We start from the raw sequence: 19,631 nt of genomic DNA, 5'->3' as shown, positions 1-19,631 counted from the left end.
TGCAACCCCATGAACTGTAGCCTACCAGGCTCCTCCATCCATGGAATTTTCCAGGCAAGAGTACTGGAGTGGGTTGCCATTTCCTTCTCCAGGGGATCTTTCTGACCCAGGGATTAAACTCAGATCTCCCACTTTGCAGGCAGATGCTTTACAATCTGAGCCACTGGGGAAGCCAGAGCTTAGAGCAATAAGGCTGTGAGAAATACATTTGCAGGCTTGTTCTTCAGTCCTTTTAGATAAGCACCCTGACTATGACCCATCAGACTGCCCTGTCAATGATGTGATAATGGAAAAGTAAATTTGCATCAGGCATCCCATGCATGACTAAAATCATGTCACCTAATCAAGAATCAATTGTCCTCATTTTGCTCCATGCTGCTGCTGCTGCTGCTGCTAAGTCGCTTCAGTTGTGTCCAACTCTGTGCGACCCCATAGACGGCAGCCCACCAGGCTTCCCCATCCCTGAGATTCTCCAGGCAAGAACACTGGAGTGGGTTGCCATCTCCTTCTCCAATGCATGAAAGTGAAAAGTGAAAGTGAAGTTGCTCAGTCGTGTCCGACTCCACGTGACCCCATGGACTGCAGCCTACCAGGCTCCTCTGCCCATGGGATTTTCCAGGCAAGAGTACTGGAGTGGGGTGCCATTGCCTTCTCTGGTTTTGCTCCATAGCTGATATTAATAGGACCCATATGACAGGATATTTTGGTTTCCTATCTAGGCACACATCCCATGCTGCCAAACCCAAGTGGCATCTTATATTAGCAAAATGAGGCAAAGTCACAGACCACTGACCTCAAACCATCAATTTCAGAACTCTCTATTTCTGCCATTCAACAGAAAACAAGACAAAACCTCCAGGACAACAAAGGGAAGAACTCAGAGTTTTATATCTGTCCCTCACTGTTATTTTTCCTAAAAGGAACTCACGCCCTCCTCGAGGATATCTTCCCAACCCAGGGATCGAACCCAGGTTTCCCTCATTGCAGGCAGATTATTTATTGTATGAGCCATCAGGGAAGCCTAAAAGGAAGTCGACATGTAGTTTTAAAGGAAGCCAGATTGCTGGAGAACATTTTAATCTTTATAGCATGGGTTTTTTAAGTGTGGTTGGATTTGGCCCTGCAAGTAAGTTACTCAGCATGTCCGACTCTTCGTGACTCCATGGACTGTAGCCTGCCAGGCTCCCCGTCCATAGGATTTCCCAGGCAAGAATACTGAAGCGAGTTGCCACTTCTTCCTCCAGGGGATCTTCCTGACCCAGGAATATAACCCACATGTCTTGCATCTTCTGTATTGATGGGCAGATTCTTTACTACTGCGCCAGCTGGGAAGTTACCCCAATAACTTACTAACAGCAACTCAGTTTTATCCAGACATACTAAGAAAGAAGCACATTAAAATGATGACTCAGCCATTCCCTTGTTTTAGAATGTTGAATATAGTGGGGATCAAATCCCCTGCAGTTGCATGAAATGCCATTAGTATGAATTTTTACGATCTCTTCTGAAAAGCCTTCTGACAGAAAAATGCTACATCAAATTGTCTCTTTCACCATAGGAGAGAAAACCATTTTAACTAAATAAGAGAATATTCTTGTCATTCCTAATCCATCAAAACAGCTAAGTACAAGGGACAATTTCTTACCAAGGATTTGAGAAGAGGCAGCATGAAACTTTCACATCCCTCCTGATACATTACCAGGTTTGAGAGCATTGGGAGACTTTTTCTTCCTTAATTTCCTCTCAAGAAGTTCTTTAAAAGGTTGTATACAAATGGGAAGTTTCGAAGAAGATCATTTTGTATATTGTACCTCAAAAAATCAATACAGTGACAGTGTAGCACTCAGAAACTTGGTGATTTGATTCTCTTATTTTAACTTTTGGAGCTGCTATAACAAAATCACACCAATATTCATCAACAAAATTCAGTTTTTATATAACAAACCTCTTACACAACAGTGTAAGAATCTAGGGAAGTTTTATATGGATTTCACATGGGAAATCTGATTTCCTTTCTTTTTCCTTACAAAAATGAATCCTAGTCCCAGTTTGATCCAGTAAATATAATTATTGAGAACTTTACAATGTAATACATACTTTATGTATATTTCAATGCTTTTATTTTATATACTCAGGGTAATTAAGGACATTCACCAAAATGAAAGTAGTTGAAGCAGTATTCTAACCTCTTTTTCTGTTCTATGACTAAGAGGAATTCTAATTTTAATTAAATGAAATTAATTAATTAAACATTATTGAATACAAACTATGCTGGAGAGAGTGATATTCACATTCAATGTGAATGGCAAATATGCAGAGATACTAAGACGCAAATGGTATAGTCTCTGTTCTCAAAAACTTTAAAATCTAAATAGTAGGATAAGACAATAAACATACTAACTACAAAACTGAATAGTGTAAGAGTTTTAAAATAGAGAGAATAAAGAGGGAGTAACAATCAGAATTAAAATGCAGAAATGGGCCAAGTGATTGGAAAAGATTTACATAAGTGACACCTATTGGTAAGGGTTCGGGAGTTTGGGTATTATGCGTGTATGTATGTATGTATTTTTACTTTTTATTTTATAGAAATTTTAGAAGCACAGAAAGAGCATGGAGTTTTCATGTACTTTCATGCAGCTTTCCCTAATGATGATCTTATATAATTATAGTACCTTATTATCAAAACTAGGAAATTTACATTTATACAAGACTTAGCTAAACTGTAAACATCATTAAGTTTTGTTTCACCAGGATTTACATGCACTCACGTGTGTGAGTGGATTCCCTGGTGGCTCAGACCATAAAGAATCTGCCTGTAATGTAGGAGACCTGGGGCGATCCCTGGGTTAGAAAGATCACCTGGAGGAGGGCTTGACAACCCATTCCAGTTATTATTGCCAGGAAAACCCCCATGTACAGAGGAGCCTGGTGGGCTACAGTCTATGGGGTCACAAAGAGTTGGACACGACTGAGCGACTAAGCACATAGTTCTATGAAATTTTATCACGTGTAGATTTGTGGAACCATCAGCACACACAGGACAGATCTATTCCACCACCATCAAGAAAACCCCTCATGTTACCCTTGAACAGTCACCCCTTCTCTTTAAGTCTAACCCCTGGAAATCAATAACATGTTCATTGTGCCAATTTGGCATTTCAAGAATATTATATAAATAGAATCAAACAATATGCAATCTTTTGTGCTTGGTTTTTTTTTTTTTTTTTTGGTGTAATATCCTTAAGCCCATAAGATCTACCTAAGTTGTTGCATGCATCAATAGCCCATTCTTTTTAGTTGCTGAATAGTATTCCATTGAATGGACATGTCACAGTTTATTCATCTATTTACCAGTTGAAAAAAAGGGAAGGACTCTTTTCACCACTGGGTTATTGAAAATAAAGCTGCTATGAATGTATATAGGTTTTGTTTGTGAATTTAAATTTTTATTTACTTAGGACAAACATCTAAAAGTATGATTTCTGGGTCATAAATTGAGTGTTTAAAGGTATAATTTTAGTAAATTTATAGTTGTCCACCACTATAAGCATTCTTGAATAAGCATTATTTGTGAATATTCTTAGTGATTTCAAATAAGAATTAAAATTGCTTTGCCAGGGGGATATGCAGGTTTTAATTACTTTTAATAAATTCAAAAAAGTCAAGATAATTTCTAATATTTTGCACCAGAATTACATGAGCAGGTCCATTCTTCAATTTTGAAATAACATGAGTATTATCATTTAAAAGTGTCACCAACCTAAAGTCCAAAATTGGTATCTTGTTTTCAGTTGCATTGTGATTGCTTATGAGGAGAGTATTTCTATTGAATAGTTGCATTCTTTGATGAACTTCCTATGTATCTATTTCACCCAACTTTTGCTTGGGGATTTAAAATTTTTTCTTACTGATTCTTAATATTTATGTGTGTGTATTTACACAAATAAAATAATATTGCTGAAAGTTTGTGTTTGCTTTTTAATCTTTTAAAAAATGCTTTTTGACATACATACATTTCATGGCATTAAACAGGCTAATCTAACATCTTTTTTTAAATTTATGGGTTTTGCACTGAATATAATACTTAAAATCTTTGCCCACATAAAGTTTATATAGTGATTCCCAGCATGTTCTCTAGTAATTTTACAGTTTTTATTTTAAACATACATCATTATGCCATCTGAAATTTATTTCAAAAGAAGAAAACAGGTAAAGAACTAGCTTTACTGTTTACCAGCTTTAGCCAGTGGTCCTAGCACCATTAAAAGAATATTTTGTATTCCAAAATATTCTTTATCATACACCAAATTCTGTATTTATTTAGGTATATTTCTGAATTTATTCTTCTCTTTCATTGGTCTCTTTTTCTATTCATGTATCAGTGTTATATTTTATTCAATATTGACTTTGTGATACATTTTATAATCTATAGGTTAAGTTCACAACCATTACTTGATCAACTATGAAAAAAGTCACATTGGAATATGAGGATTTTTACTACAGTTAGAAAAATGTTTAGATATATGTGGAAATTATTAACTTCTTTTCAATATGGAAAATTTTCATTTAGTCTGTTAGTAAAGAAGTCTTGCATATTACTTGCTAAGCTCACACCTAGATTATTTTATTTTGGGGTGTCATTATGAACTGATCACTTTTGCATGTTATATTTTGACAAGTTATGCTAATATATTTATTAGTTTTCCATTAATTCATACATGAGATTATGCTACAGTGGGGTTTTGCTAATTGTATATAAATACACTGTAAAGCTCTCCTTCATTCTCTATCCTATAAAACCATTTAAGTAGCACAGGAATGGTTTATTCAGGGAGTGGGAATAAATCTGAATGGTTTATTTGGGGAGTGGGGATGGGAATCTACTCACACATCCAAGCAGGTTGGGTACCTAGGGCAAGGGGAGAGTCCTTCCTTGATATCTCTCTTCATTTCCTATAAAATTATTTGTTTCCTGACACTTGTAGTCTCTTCTTTAACACACTTTCCTGTTTTGCTTATATGTATTTTCTTGGAAAATAATCCATTTTCCTTAAGACTATCAAAAATTTTTTAGCATAGAACTATACAAACTATTCCATTTGTGATTTAGTAATTTACATTTTAATAAAAAATTAGAGCTACTAATTGAATTCTTTCTGATGATAGTATTATGCAATTAGAGGCAAACATTAAAATATCTTTTCTTTAGGTCTAGTGAACATTTTTTCTTTTCTTTTTTTTAAAACCCATTTCCTATTTTCCCCTAAAGAGGAACATTGAACTCATATCTGTTTCCACACAATTTTTTCTCTCTCTAGATTGTGATCTCTTTCACATCCTCTCTCTTCCAGTCCCCTTTTACCTCAGTCATGCCCAGCCTTTTTTCTCCTTCTCTCCACCTTCAAAAAGCAATTATAATTTAGAAAGAATTCAGACTAACACATTCCCCAAAAGCTTCAGTTAATATATTCCTCACCATCATGATTCCTGTAAAAAAACAGACTCTGTGATTTCTGAGAACTCTACAGTCTGGCTCAACAGGGACCTTTCAGTCAGTCACATATGTCAGGGGTAACCTTGCCAAACAGACAGAGGCCAAGTGAACTAAGATTACTTACAAGGTCTTTCCCTGGATACTCTTCTGCCTTCTAGCCTCGGTTATGTTTAGCTTAAGAAATATGGACAGAAACAAGTAATTTGGAATGAAAGATGGAAGTATGATTCCTGCTAACGTACAGAAGCTGTATTCATAGAGAACACCTCATGGAGCCTAAGGGTGTACTTGCCTGTTCTTTTTGATAGGTTATGATACAACTTGACACTTTACTACTCTTCAAGTTGGGGGCTTTATGATACAAGGGAAACAAACTGATTCAAATCACTGCAAGGAAAGATGTTTAGTGAAGGATGCACACAGTAGAAGAACTAGCAAACCACTAGGGCCCGAAGCCGTAAAACATTTTGCATAAATTGCTCTCCTATCCTCCCAGAAATGCTTCCTATCTTGAGTTAGGAACCCAGTTCCCATCAATACCTCCCCTGCTGTGCCTCCCAAGAAATGCATCACCTGATCCCTACCACCAAAGAGCTTGGAGTCAAACTATATGACCTCTAAAATAAGAAATGGCCCCATGATTGCTAGTTGTCTGAAACCCCACAGCAAAAAGCTTATTAATAGCAATGCCATTTAGTGGAATGTTTTGTTTCTGGTGACTAGCAGAGGTAGGGATAAGCAAAGTAAAATTAGAAATTGTAAGGGAAAATATAAAATGGATTTTTTCATCAATGTTGCATTTACTGTATTTTTTTTAAAAAATCTCAGTACTTACTTGACAAATATTTTTTATCCTTCCCTCAGCTTTCAATGCCACTTAAAGAAAACATTCTAGGATGTGTATGATTGTGCTCTAATTACAGTTGAGGGCACAGTGGCATGTGATTGTGGTATAATAACTAAAGCCCTGGAGTGCCTTTTTATTCCATTTAAAATGACCTTAGCTTTGGATCACAGAGCTTTTGCATTGATTTGTCTCTTTTGTGGTTTCCTCTCCACAGGTCTGCTTCCCCATACTGGGTGATGCATTGAATTGTGACACATGGGAGTCAGTGAAATTAACTGTCTTTCCCGTGAGAAATAATTCATCATTCAACATTTGCTATTAACATGCCTCTGCTGGGAGTGAATGAAGTCACATGAAGAGTATGGAAGTGGTGGAGCAGATGGGAATTACATAAATATAATTTAGCGCTCATGATGGAGACAACAGTAATTTTCTCATCTGCAAACAGGAGGCATTTGGGCAGCAGAAAAGGAGCTGTTGATACATTCATTCAGTTGCTGTAAAAAGAAATGGCTCTAATTGCTTCTATGGAAATCATACCTATTTGAGGCTAATTTAAATTTTGTTTTCTGCCTGTCTCAATAGCGTATTCTAAAAGCTATGATTAATATTGGACCTGATCATGTCCTCTAGTAAGAAGTCTTACCCGATTTCTCTAGAACTGAGGACGTACCTCTGTTCTCAGCACAGGCAGTCTGGGTCTCAGACCACTACGCCTCTGGACTGGATTCTTGTTCGGGGGAGCAGGAGCTAGAAGGGGTGACATGAGCTGGGATCAGTCAAATCAGTCTAAAAAATATCTATGAAGGGCTTCCTGCAAGCCAGATTTTGTGTATGCGATGAAGCCACAGCATAGATAAGAAAGTCCATGATGCTTATCTTCTCCAGCTTAGAAAGTATCCTTGAACCCAAGAGGACATGGGCCAAAGTGTTCACTGAAGTATTATGTGTAATAGTGAGAATTCAGAAGTGAGCCAAATGCCTATCAATTGAAGACTGGCAAAATAAACTATGTGATATCTACACGGTGGAAAACCATCCCAAATTTGTAAAGACCAAAGTAGATTTACATGTGGAAAGACATCTAGGGCCTCTGATGCTAGAGAATAACCAACTCTACAAAGCGATATATCCAGTAGGAAATGCTATATAAACACGCATGATACTTTATATTTTCCTCCTATCATCAGATGCATACAAACAGCTCTGAGAAAACATTCTCCATAGAGGGTCCTCCTGTATGGTGGCAGGAGTGCTGTTCACACTGGAGACGGGTCATTTGGTGACAGTCTGGTACCCCTCTCTCATGGCCCTCCACCAACCTCATGACTCTGGTTAACTTCAGGGAGTGAAAGGGACCAGGATTAAAGGTAATCGTCAAAGGGAACTTTGGGTATTATCTACAAAGTTTTAATTCTTAAAAGTAATTATGTTAATAAAGTAAATGTATATTAAATGTTAATAATTCAATAGTAATGCGTAATTTCTGCTTTTGGGATGCCAGTGATCCAGAGAAACATGTGTGTAACTGGGGCTTCCCAGGTGGGGCAGTGGTAAAGAATCTGCCTGCCAATGCAGGAGATGCAGGAGACTCAGGTTCAGTTCCTGGGTTGGGAAGATCCCCTGGAGGAGGAAATGGCAACTCACTCCAGTATTCTTGCCTGGAGAATACCATGGATAGAGGAACCAGGCAGGCTACAGTCCAAAAGGTCATAAAAGAGTTGGACATGTCTGAGCATGCATGCTCTCTAACTCTAATAATGCTGATGCAAAACAAAGTGTGGTCCTTGCTTTTCTTGACAACTAACTATTTGTGGTAGGGGTATGGCAGGGTGGTGCAGAGATCTGTCTCTCTGCTTCTTGGAGGAGTAGAGATTTAGTGAAAGTGTCCTCAGTGAAAGAAGATTTTCTACTTCACAGCCTTCTGGGCAGCTCTGGTAGTCTCACTAGCTGTCATCCAACAACCCAACTGTGTCAGGAGACATAATCCAGGGGACAAGAGGAAGGGGCTGGTGGAAGAGCCAGAGGAAGGTTCTAGCCTGTACTCATTAGGAATGAAAGTAAAAGTTGCTCAGTCGTGTCTGACTCTTTGCAACCCCAAGGCCTATACAGTCCATGGAATTCTTCAGGCCAGAATACTGGAGAGGGTAGCTGTTTCCTTCTCCAAGGCATCTTCCCAACCTAGGGATCAAACCAGGTCTCCCACATGGCAGGTGGATTCTTTTTTCCAGCTGAGCCACCAGGGAAGCCCATTAGGAATGGCTTATCTGCAATTAAATAAAATTAACCCTGGCTATCTAAAGCCAAGGGGAATGAATTGGTGGGTTATTAGAGGTTCACAGTGTCCACTGGAGGCTGGAGGACCAAACTTGAAAAATATAGACAGGAACTAAGCCCATGGAGGCAGGAGTGGGGGTGGTAATGATGCGGGAGAGTTCAAAATCTCTCATTCAGCAACAGCTGCCTGAACACAAATAAGATCTAGTAACCCCATCATCTTTGTCCCAGGTTGACTCTGATTGGTCCAGATTAGGTCACATTGGCTGTCGGAGAGGAGAAAGGGAGAAAACAGTGTCCTCAGCTAACACAGTGGATGATGGAATCCATAAACAGTGCTAGGAGTGGGGGTCCCCCAAATAGGAACAGGGTGGGAAGGATGGAAAGTCCAGAGGGGCAGTGGTTACTAACTGGTTACTTAATAAGTACAAGGTGCTGTTCTAAGCACTTAATATGAGCATTATGTAACATAATAATTACAAGAACTCTGTCGGTTACATATTATCACTGCTATTATTCCTGTCACATAGGGGTTAAAAAACTTTCTCTGGATGGCAGATACTGACTTGGTGGTCTAGCTCCTAAGACTATATTTTTAATGATCTGCTACTGCAGATATCTACTCTCTGTCCCTTCCTTGCCTCCTGCCCCCCATCCCACTATTTTCCATAGGAATATGGAACGTTTTAAAACATTGACTAGGAAATGTGTAAGACATATTATCCTTAAAGAAACCCAAAGGGTTTTCATAGCTGTAATCTCAGTTCTGCTTGTCACATCTCCAAATTTAGGGTGAGAAAATATTTTGATTATTGTTTCTATTGTTAAAGGAAGCAATTATAAATTCTATGACTTGCCTAAATGCCCTCTTGATTGAGTACTAAATTGAGACAAGAACTCAGAACTACTCAACTATCATTCATCCCTATTGTCAGAAAATAATAGCTGCCTCCTTCAGTGAGGTTTCTAGAGCCAGTCCTCATTTTAAAATAGACTCTATAAACCATGCATCAGATTAATTCATTAATCTTCCTTGTTTAAAACTGTCCAGTGGTTCCCATCACTTTTAGAATACAAACTTAACTCCTACTCAGGGCTACGAGCATTACAGGAGGGTCCCTGCCTCTGGGCCTCATCTCTTTCCACTCTTTCCCATGTTCTTTGTCTTCTTATTTCCAAGTATTCCAGACTAACTCCTACCTTAGGACTTGAATCACTGTTCCTTCTGCTAAGATCCCCTAGAGAAGGAAATGGCAAACCACTCCAGTACTCTTGCCTGGAAAATCCCATGGACAGAGGAGCCTGGGGGGTTAGAGTCCACGGGGTCGCAAAGAGTCGGACATGACTGAACACACGGCATGTACCATATCCCTCTGCTAGGCATGCTCCTGGCCTACTCTTCATGTGGCTGACCTCTTACCCTTCAGCTCTCAACTTACACTCCATCTGGAAGACAACTTTCCTGACTAATCCTGAACTAAAGTAACCCTGTCTCCTAATCCCTCCGCCCTGTGTTAATCTCCTGGCTGATAGCATTTATCAGCCTGAGATGTTCTTGTTTATCTGTCAGCTTATTCTTGAATGATGGAGTCTCTTCTCCATGAATGTAAAGTCCCAGAGGGCACCAATCCTGTCTGTCCTATTTAAGACCAAGTGTGGATCATAATAAACTGTGGAATACCAGACCGCCTGACCTGCTTCTTGAGAAATCTGTCTGCAGGTTAGGAAGCAACAGTTAGAACTGGACATGGAACAACAGACTGGTTCCAAATAGGAAAAGGAGTACATCAAGGCTGTATATTGTCACCCTGCTTAATTAACTTATATGCAGAGTACATCATGAGAAACGCTGGACTGGAAGAAACATAAGCTGGAATCAAGATTGCCAGGAGAAATATCAATCACCTCAGATATGCAGATGACACCACCCTTATGGCAGAAAGTGAAGAAGAACTAAAAAGCCTCTCGATGAAAGTGAAAGCGGAGAGTGGAAAAGTTGGCTTAAAGCTCAACATTCAGAAAATGAAGATCATGGCATCTGGTCCCATCACTTCATGGCAAATAGATGTTTACACTTCAAGTGTAAACTTTCAGACTTTATTTTGGGGGGCTCCAAAATCACTGCAGATGGTGATTGCAGCCATGAAATTAAAAGACATTTACTCCTTGGAAGGAAAGTTATGACCAACCTAGATAGCATATTCAAAAGCAGAGATATTACTTTGCCGACTAAGGTCCGTCTAGTCAAGGCTATGGTTTTCCAGTAGTCATGTATGGATGTGAGAGTTGGACTGTGAAGAAGGCTGAGAGCTGAAGAATTGATGCGTTTGAACTGTGGTGTTGGAGAAGACCCTTGAGAGTCCCTTGGACTGCAAGGAGATCCAACCAGTCCATTCTGAAGGAGATCAACCCTGGGATTTCTTTGGAAGGAATGATGCTGAAGCTGAAACTCCAGTACTTTGGCCACCTCATGCGAAGAGTTGACTCATTGGAAAAGACTCTGATGCTGGGAGGGATTGGGGGCAGGAGGAGAAGGGGACAACAGAGGATGAGATGGCTGGATAGCATCACTGACTCGATGGACGTGAGTCTGAGTGAACTCCAGGAGTTAGTGATGGACAGGGAGGCCTGGCATGCTGCGATTCATGGGGTCTCAGAGTCGGACACGACTGAGTGACTGAACTGAACTTCCAGCCAGCACCCTCAAATGTATGTGGGGTACAAGTGATCATAGGAAAAACTTCCAGTCTTCCCAAAGATTCAGGTTTTCCCTTTACCTCCCAAAGGTCAAATAATTATCTGGATGAGCTTGGAAAAATTCCTCTACTTTTATAGTTTGAGAAGCTGGGGAAAAAAAATAACCTGCCTGAGTTCACAGCAAGTTTGTAGCAAACATGAACTGAAATCTGAGTGTTTTCCCTTCCCTAATAGAGCTCTACTCAGCTCTCTGGGCTGCCTACACTCTGAATGGGGAGCAGAGGTGACCTTTGGTTTATAACCTCGGTGGCGTCATTATGAGAGGCAATGTGGATACACAGAGATGTTGCCTCTCTGAAGAAGAATATCTTATCACTGGGATGGCTGGGCACCTGAACTTATGACAGCAACAAGTCTCTTTGGGCACTTCCCATGTACTATTTTAAGAACTTATAGTGTAGTAATCTACACACTCCTCATACAACACCTATTAAGTAGATACTATCATCATCCCTATTTATAGACAGGAAATTTGAGAAACAGAAGTTAGGGAACTTGCCTAAGATTACATGGTTAGTAAAGTTATGGAGTAGGATGGTTCAGACACAGGTGTTCTACTCCGAAGTGCTTGGTTTTAACCCTGAGCACTGTTCTGCCTGCTCTGGCCATGAGGTACACTTTGTCCCCCCGAAACATCAAATCAGAGTTTCCACTGAGACAAAACAGTTAAGAACTCTAGGTGAACTGGGAAGCAAATAGTAATAAGTAGTGCTATTTTATCAATGCAGTATTGGCAGAACCATCTTGCTTTTTCAGGCTTTAATTTTCTTTGTACAATGGTCCTCCATAAATGGCAATGAAAGAAACAGAACAAACACCATTGAGTCACCAGCTTCCGAGGTACTGAGCGGTGCTTTTATTGATGGCAGGTGTGTACAGCTTCCTGGAACATGTTGTTTGTGAATAAAGATATCTTTCTGGCATTAAGAGAGTGGAGAGTATGTGGATCCTGCTGGCCTGGGAGCATGACACAACTAAATAATTGATTAAAGAGGGATGGCTCCTCTGCCTCTCCTCCTGGGCCTGAGTGCTTCATTTAAGCTGCTCTCTGCAGGCAGAGATGGCAGCTGGACTAAGGCATGGCTCCAGCAGAGTCACAAGCAAAGTAGCACAACAGCATCTCTCTCACCTCATTAGGAGCAAGCAGCCCTTTTAGGTCAAGAGCTCTCTGCTTCCGGACTGAATGGGGACAATTTCCTAGGCTGCAACTGTTGCCACATTCCCCTTCTCAATTCCATTAAGTTTGAGTTATTGACTTTCCATTCTGATTGCCACTGAAATTTTTTTTTTAATCTATCAGAGATAGAGTCCAGAAGGATGTAGGATCTCAGATATAAAAATAAATAAGCTGTCTTCAGAAAGATCAGAGGGCCAAGAGGGTATCTGGATGAAATATTTCATTTGGTAACACAGCTTGCTGATGGCAGGGATGAGGTATCTTCCTTTACTCTTATTTTTTAAAAACCAGATAGGTGTGTAAGTTTTGGAATTTTCTAGCATAACTTTAACTGCTTTGATAGTGAAGTTTGGATACAAAAGACATGCTTATACTCCTTCACAGTCTCATTTCAGATCGACTCTATTTAAAAGTGACAAACTAATTGTTTCTCTGATATTTTTTTTAAATATAAATTTATTTATTTTAATTGGAGGTTAATTACTTTACAATATTGTATTGGTTTTGCCATACATCAACATGAATCCGCCACAGGTATACATGTGTTCCCTATCCTGAACCACCCTCCCTCCCCCGTCCCCGTACCATACCTCTGGATCATCTCAGTGCACCAGCCCCAAGCATCCAGTATCATGCATTGAACCTGAACTGGTGATTTGTTTCTTATATGATATTATACATGTTTCAATGCCATTCTCCCAAATCATCCCACTCTCTCCCTCTCCCACAGAGTCCAAAAGACTGTTCTATACATCTGTGTCTCTTTTGCTGTCTCGCATACAGGGTCGTCATTGCCATCTTTCTAAATTCCATATATATGTGTTAGTATACTGTATTGGTGTTTTTCTTTCTGACTTACTTCACTCTGTATAATCGGCTCCAGTTTCATCCACCTCATTAGAACTGATTCAAATGTATTCTTTTTAATGGCTGAGTAATACTCCATTGTGTATATGTACCACAGCTTTCTTATCCATTCATCTGCTGATGGACATCTAGGTTGCTTCCATGTCCTGGCTATTATAAACAGTGTTGTGATGAATATAGGGGTACATGTTGAAAACCAGAAGCAGGAGGCTTAAGTCCAGATCTGATATTTTCTAAAGTGATATAGACCTATTGATACTCAAGGATGGATAGCTGGGCATGGTCGGAAATGGGTGGGTCAGAAAAGGGTTGTCAAATCTGTTTGAGGTTGAACCTTCATGAAAACACTCTCCTTTCTATTATTGCATAGCTAAAATCCAGCATGGGGGTGCTTCCCGGGTAGCTCAGCTGGTAAAGAACCTGCCTGCAATTCAGGAGACTCCAGTTTGATTCCTGGGTCGGTAAGTTCCCCTGGAGAATTGGTAGCCTATCCCTGGGGAAGGGATAGGATACCCACTCCAGTATTCTTGCCTGGAGAATCCCCATGGACCAGGCTACAGTCCATGGAGTCGCAACGAATCGGACACGACTGGGTGACTAGGCATAGCATAGCACAAAACCCAGCACACATATGGTAGGTAAACATCCAGTCTTTTCTTACAGAAATAGTTATTCGTTTAAAAAATTATCATAAACAATTAACTGAATTACTACTTTATCAGTTTATTAAGTTACATAGTTGCCCAATATTTCCAAACTAATTAGCAACTATACAAAATTCAAGCTATTTTTTTCTACTCCATTTCCTCCAGCACCTCAATAACAAAACCACCGGCAAACTAATATTCATTGTTGGAAGCACACCCTTTGGACTGGACAAAAATGTTCTGGAAAGAGCAACTTTCCAATGGCTCAACCCAAATAGTAGAAATAACACAGAGTAGGATTTTGGAGACTCGTACCTCCTTCTAATTAGCTGTCTGTCTTTCGGCAAATTGTTCAGACCCTCTGACCATCTCTCTCAGCTTTAAACTGGGAATAATAGTATGTACTGTCTGCAAACCCCTTAAGGTTGCTGCAAGTATCAAAGTGATATTTGTAAATTAAAATATGCTCTCCAAATGCAGGATGTTATAGACCTTAAATAGCTAAGCTATGTATGTGTCAAAGTTTTGTCCTTGGGGCATCATATTTCTCTAAGTGAAGCTATCTGATTTGTCTTTCAATGTTTTTTAAATATCAGCCTGAGAATTAAGAAAATAAAACTAAACAGACCTTTTGGATTTTTATTTTCAAATTCAACCTGAGAATTGAAATTTCTGGCACTGAGTAAATAGTACTTACGTCTGTCTAGTAGTGGTGTCAATCAAAATGGCAATATTCCAAGTCTGTTAGCGTCATCATTAACAGACTTTTCCTTAAACTGCCAATCATAAAATTTATTGGTGCTTTAAAAGGAGTGAAAAAATAGCCATTTTCTTTTCCTGCTAAAGTTTCTGTATAGTTAGTTTTGATTCTTTGAATTAAATATAAAGTAGCAGTGACTATTTTAATAAGATCTCTGCCTCAGAAAATATAAAACCATAAAAACATAAGCAACAGAATAATTTCTAGAGATTAAATGCAAATATGAGGTTAATTATTCTAGCAAAGCCAATTAAAAAATAAATACAAACATTTTGCTGCCTACATAACTCATCTTCCCCAGAAAATATGAAGGTGAAAACCTCTGTGTGTCTTATTAAACCAATGCTTCAAGTTTCCATTTTCAATCCACTTAGAGAATCATAGAAATTCCAAATTCTCATATACATAAACTGCAATCACATGATCCATTGCCTTGATGTTTATGGTTGACTTTCCCCTGCAAGAAAGTCAGACAGTTAAGAACATTAAAACTTGTCCTTCAGAAGGACTTCCCTGGGGGTTCAGTGGTTAAGACTCCATGCCTTCAATACAGGTGACAAGGGTTCAATCCCTGGTTGGAGAACTAAGATCCTACATGTTGAACAGTGTAGCCAAAAAAAAAAAAAAAAAAATTGTCCTTCAGAGAAGGTTCTGGTCTAATACTTTACTCTGTAAAGTGGTCAAAGAAGATCTCTAACACCTAAACAGAAATCTCTCTGACAGAAAGACTATTCCGTAGGTGATGGACTCACAGAGATGCATATTATTATTCCTTGCAATGGCTCAGTGGAAAAAGACCTTGACCTGGATTCGGAAGAGAGGTTTGAGTTCCAGCACCAACCTACAGGCTGAGTGGCCTCAGGCAATTCACGGAACTTCTCAAGACTCAGCTTCGTCCATCTGTGAGATGTTAGTAATAACAGCTCAACTGAGTGTTGTTAAGAGAGTCAAATCAAACAGATCTGTGCATGTCCTTGCTAGACTGTGAAACGCTAATAAATGCACAGCAAATATCGTTCCTGACGAGGTAATTCCAATTAAGTACTTGCTTTGATTTTACAAAGTGATTTGGATGAAAACCAGTAAAGTATGAATACTTTCACCCTCTCATTTTGTGCAACACAACTGGTCAGTTGTTCATTAGTCCTAATCAACTCCATATTTGGGAGATGTGCATTTAACTTTGAAACCTGCCTCCCCAGATACTGTAAAGTGTCCCCCAATTGCTTCCACCCTGAAATTATTGGCTTATGCAACAAGCAACAGAATGGCTTGTTCACATTACTGTATTCAGACAGTGTCAAGACACTGCACTTTTTTTATACCTCCTATTCTACTAGTTTGCCATACATCCATACCCCCTACTCCAGGCATGTCTATTTGCCTGCTACTCCCTCACACCACTTGACTGCTTCCTCTTCTATATTTTTAGGTTCTGTTTATTTCCCCTGTAGCCCTCGTTTCTTTAGAACAAAGCATTACTCCTACCCCCTTTAAGAGCCACCTCTTCAGTACAAACTTCCATGACTAAGTCATGCTCTTCTTTGTTGATTCTGTTTTCAAGTTCACATTTAGAATTCTATGAGTCATGCAAGATCCCATATTTCTGCAGATGTTGACGGGGTTTTAGGATACTCCCTAAACTAAGACTGGGTCTGCATGACTGTGAGTGAAAAGTGAAAGTATTAGCTGCTTCAGCTGTGTCTGATTCTTTGGGATCCTATGGACCGTAGCCCGCCAGTCTCCTCTGTCCATGGAATTCTTCAGACAAGAGTACTGGAGTGGGTTGTCATTCCCTTCTCCAGGGGATCTTCCTGACCCAGGGATTGAACCCAGGTCTCTTGCACTACAGGCAGATTCTTTACTGTCTGAGCCACCAGGAAAGCCCGAATGACAGTGGATTCATTAAATAATTTCAGTCCTTTCATTGCAGCTTTTTAAAAAACAAACCAAAAAAGCAACCAAAAACCCAGAAGTACAAAACTGGTTCATCCAGTTCCCATTTATGAAGAGAAACTGCTGTGAATCAGATTAAAAGTGAAGGTCACGCCAACTTAATATGTGTATGCATGAATGTGGGTGTGTGTGCGTGTGTATGTGTGTGTGAGCATCTTAGTTGCTTAACTATTTAACTACTTAATCAGTGGGGCAGAGATGAAATTCATTAGGGTGGAAATTGTAGTCTGTGCTGCTGCTAATTTGCTGAGCCTCAGATAACCCAGTGCAGGCCAGTTCCGCTCCTGTAAAATGAGTGTGTCACACTGGCTAACCCATGAGGTTCCTCCAAATATCCATGATATACTGACAAGGGGAAATCAGTAATCTATCTACATCATATCATAGCTGAAAAATACCTTGCCATTCTCTGCCACACCTCTTACAGTGAATTTAAAGTTGCTTTACTTTATATAAATGTTATTGCCTGAGATATAAAACAAATGAAGCAGAAAGAAGAGAATGAAAAATGTGCTTCTCCCTTGGTCATTTTCTCTGTGGGGGTATACTGTGGGCTGGCATAAGTCCAAATGTTACAGCTTGCTCCTTGTCTGATGTCTCTATAAGCCTTGCAAAGGAGTGGAGCCCCCTCCATGATTAAGTTCTTGACGCCCATCTGCTTACTGTCCTGCACCAGTCCGAGTCCCAGAATCTCTTGTCTTATTATCTCCACTACTTATAAAGGCTCTTCTATTCCACCAGGTGTTTTTGGCTCATTCTGACTTCTGGAGCTTTGGAAGGAAGCAGGAAACTATGTAGGTGGCCTCGCAACAGCTCCCAAAGTGAAGCTGGGTCTACCTGTCCCTAATGTCGCAGTTCCAGGCAGCCTGACCCAGGGTTCCGGATCAGCAGGTGCAAAGAACAGAATCTTAAGTCTTAAATCTTAAAAGTCTTAAATCAAATCACTCTTTTTGGATAAAAGACTCTGACACGCCTGTGGGCAGCTGATGGATGACCTAGGGATTTTGAAAACTTCATAGAATTTGGAAGGCATCGAAGAGAGCTGATAATGCTAAGTCTTACACAGAGCAAATGCTTTGTAGATGTTATTGAATTACTAAACCAGATTGAATAATGTTTTAAAGAAAATTGTTTAAGAGCAGTGATGGTGAGCCAAAACTAGGAAGATAAAGTTTAATGGAAACAAGCATCAAGTCCTATTCTTAGGTTGATATTAATAATAGAAGGGCCTTATGTTTTATAGATTTTTACAGACTACAATCATTTACACATACTTATTCCATTTAATGCCTACCTCAAGATGTCATGTCCATATATTATCACTTTTTAATGAAAAAGACAGCATAACTGTGATACAGACAGTACAAACAAACAACTTGTCCAAAGTCATACATCTAGTCATTTGCTGACTGAACTCAAGATCAGGACTTCTTATTTTAAGTTTTGGGCTCCTCCTAGGATGTATTAAAGTGCTTTTGCAGCTAAGGGACTATGTGTGTTCAGATAGAGGAAGTCTTGTCTCCATCAAAATATCTTTGGTGAGTAGCAATTTTAACTTGCCTTCATAGAAATACATCATACAGGAAAGACTAACAAACCTATTGAACTGTATTGGTCAGGCCATATCTGGAACACACATTTGTTTCTGAGTATTGTATGGTAAGGTTTGAGATGTATACAGAGTCATAAAATAGAGAACTGCCAGCACTTTGTTCTAGTAGTTAAAATTCTGAAAACTCTGCCTTACAAAGAGTAGTTGAAAGAATTTGAGATGTTCAGCCTGGAAAAAGGAATACTGGTGGTGGTGGTGGAGTGATAATGGAAGGGAAAGTGCAGATTCAAAAAACTGTCTCCAAAGCTCTGAGTGGTTGCTACATCAGAGGGATTAGCTCTGTTGTTCTAGAGGCCAGAATAGAACTGCTGAAGAGAAATTATTGAGGTCATTTTTTCAACTTGATATAAAGAAAATTTTTTAAAAACTTAAAGTTGCTCAGAAATTCAGTACATTTTCTTGTGAGGGGTAACTTGTAAATAATCAAGCAAAACTGAGTAGACCTATCGCTGTGGATGATATAATCATGATTTTGGCACTGGGTAGGAGGTTGAAATAAATGCTCTTTAAGTGATTTTTCAGGGTTTCTAAGATTCTATGGTTTTACCTTTCTCTAAAATAATTAAACTTGAACTGAGGGCAAAAAACCATCTATTTTCATAACCTACATTTCTAATGGTACCTATGCTTCACTATCAGTGTTTACCATATTACCCTCAAACTGAGCTGCTTGAAATATATGTCATGTGAATCAGGCCTGTGGAGAGGCCTCCACATTGTCTAGTGCTCAGCTGGGAAGACTCCACAGCTGTGGGGAGAAGGTGGGGCAAACAGGACAAATGAAGGCTGGAGTCATCTAGAACTGTGCTGTCCAGTATAGAAGGCACTCACCCCATGTGGGTGTCAACTACTTGAAATACAGCTAGTCTGAAACGAATTGTGTTCTAAGTAAAACATGCACACACACACACACACACACACACTGCATACATGCACACTATTCTGAAGACTTAGTATGAATATAAAGAACTAAAACTGTCATTAATAAGGTATATCTTGATTACATATGGAAATAATATTTGGATATTGGGTGAAATAAAATATATTAACTATATGAATGTCGCTTGTTTCTTTTTAATTTTTAAAATGCGGCTAATAGAAAACTTAAAATTTTATATGTAGTTTATACTCACTGGACATTGTGGATCTCACATGTATGGTTGTTAATGCTGGCTGTTGACTGGCCTCTCAACTGGGCAGTAGACTGGAGCACCTGCCTGTGGTCTCTTCATGT

General features: G+C 39.3%; 1 long non-coding RNA gene across 2 annotated transcripts in view; it reads right to left on the bottom strand.

The window, feature by feature from the left end:
- LOC132660226 (uncharacterized) overlaps positions 1-19,631 on the bottom strand; it is a 297,177-nt gene that overhangs the window by 241,876 nt on the left and 35,670 nt on the right. Inside the window, exon 2 of one of the 2 annotated variants that reach the window (XR_009601587.1) lies at positions 7,018-7,094. The exons of the other annotated variant lie outside the window; for it this stretch is intronic. This is a non-coding gene — a long non-coding RNA (uncharacterized LOC132660226). The remainder of the gene's footprint in view (positions 1-7,017; positions 7,095-19,631) is intronic. 2 annotated transcript variants of the gene reach the window in all.

Source organism: Ovis aries, chromosome 8 (genome assembly GCF_016772045.2).
Source record: "Ovis aries strain OAR_USU_Benz2616 breed Rambouillet chromosome 8, ARS-UI_Ramb_v3.0, whole genome shotgun sequence".
Lineage (NCBI taxonomy): Eukaryota > Metazoa > Chordata > Mammalia > Artiodactyla > Bovidae > Ovis > Ovis aries.
The sequence above is the reverse complement of the archived record's forward strand: the minus strand, read 5'-3'. Positions and strand labels throughout refer to the sequence as shown.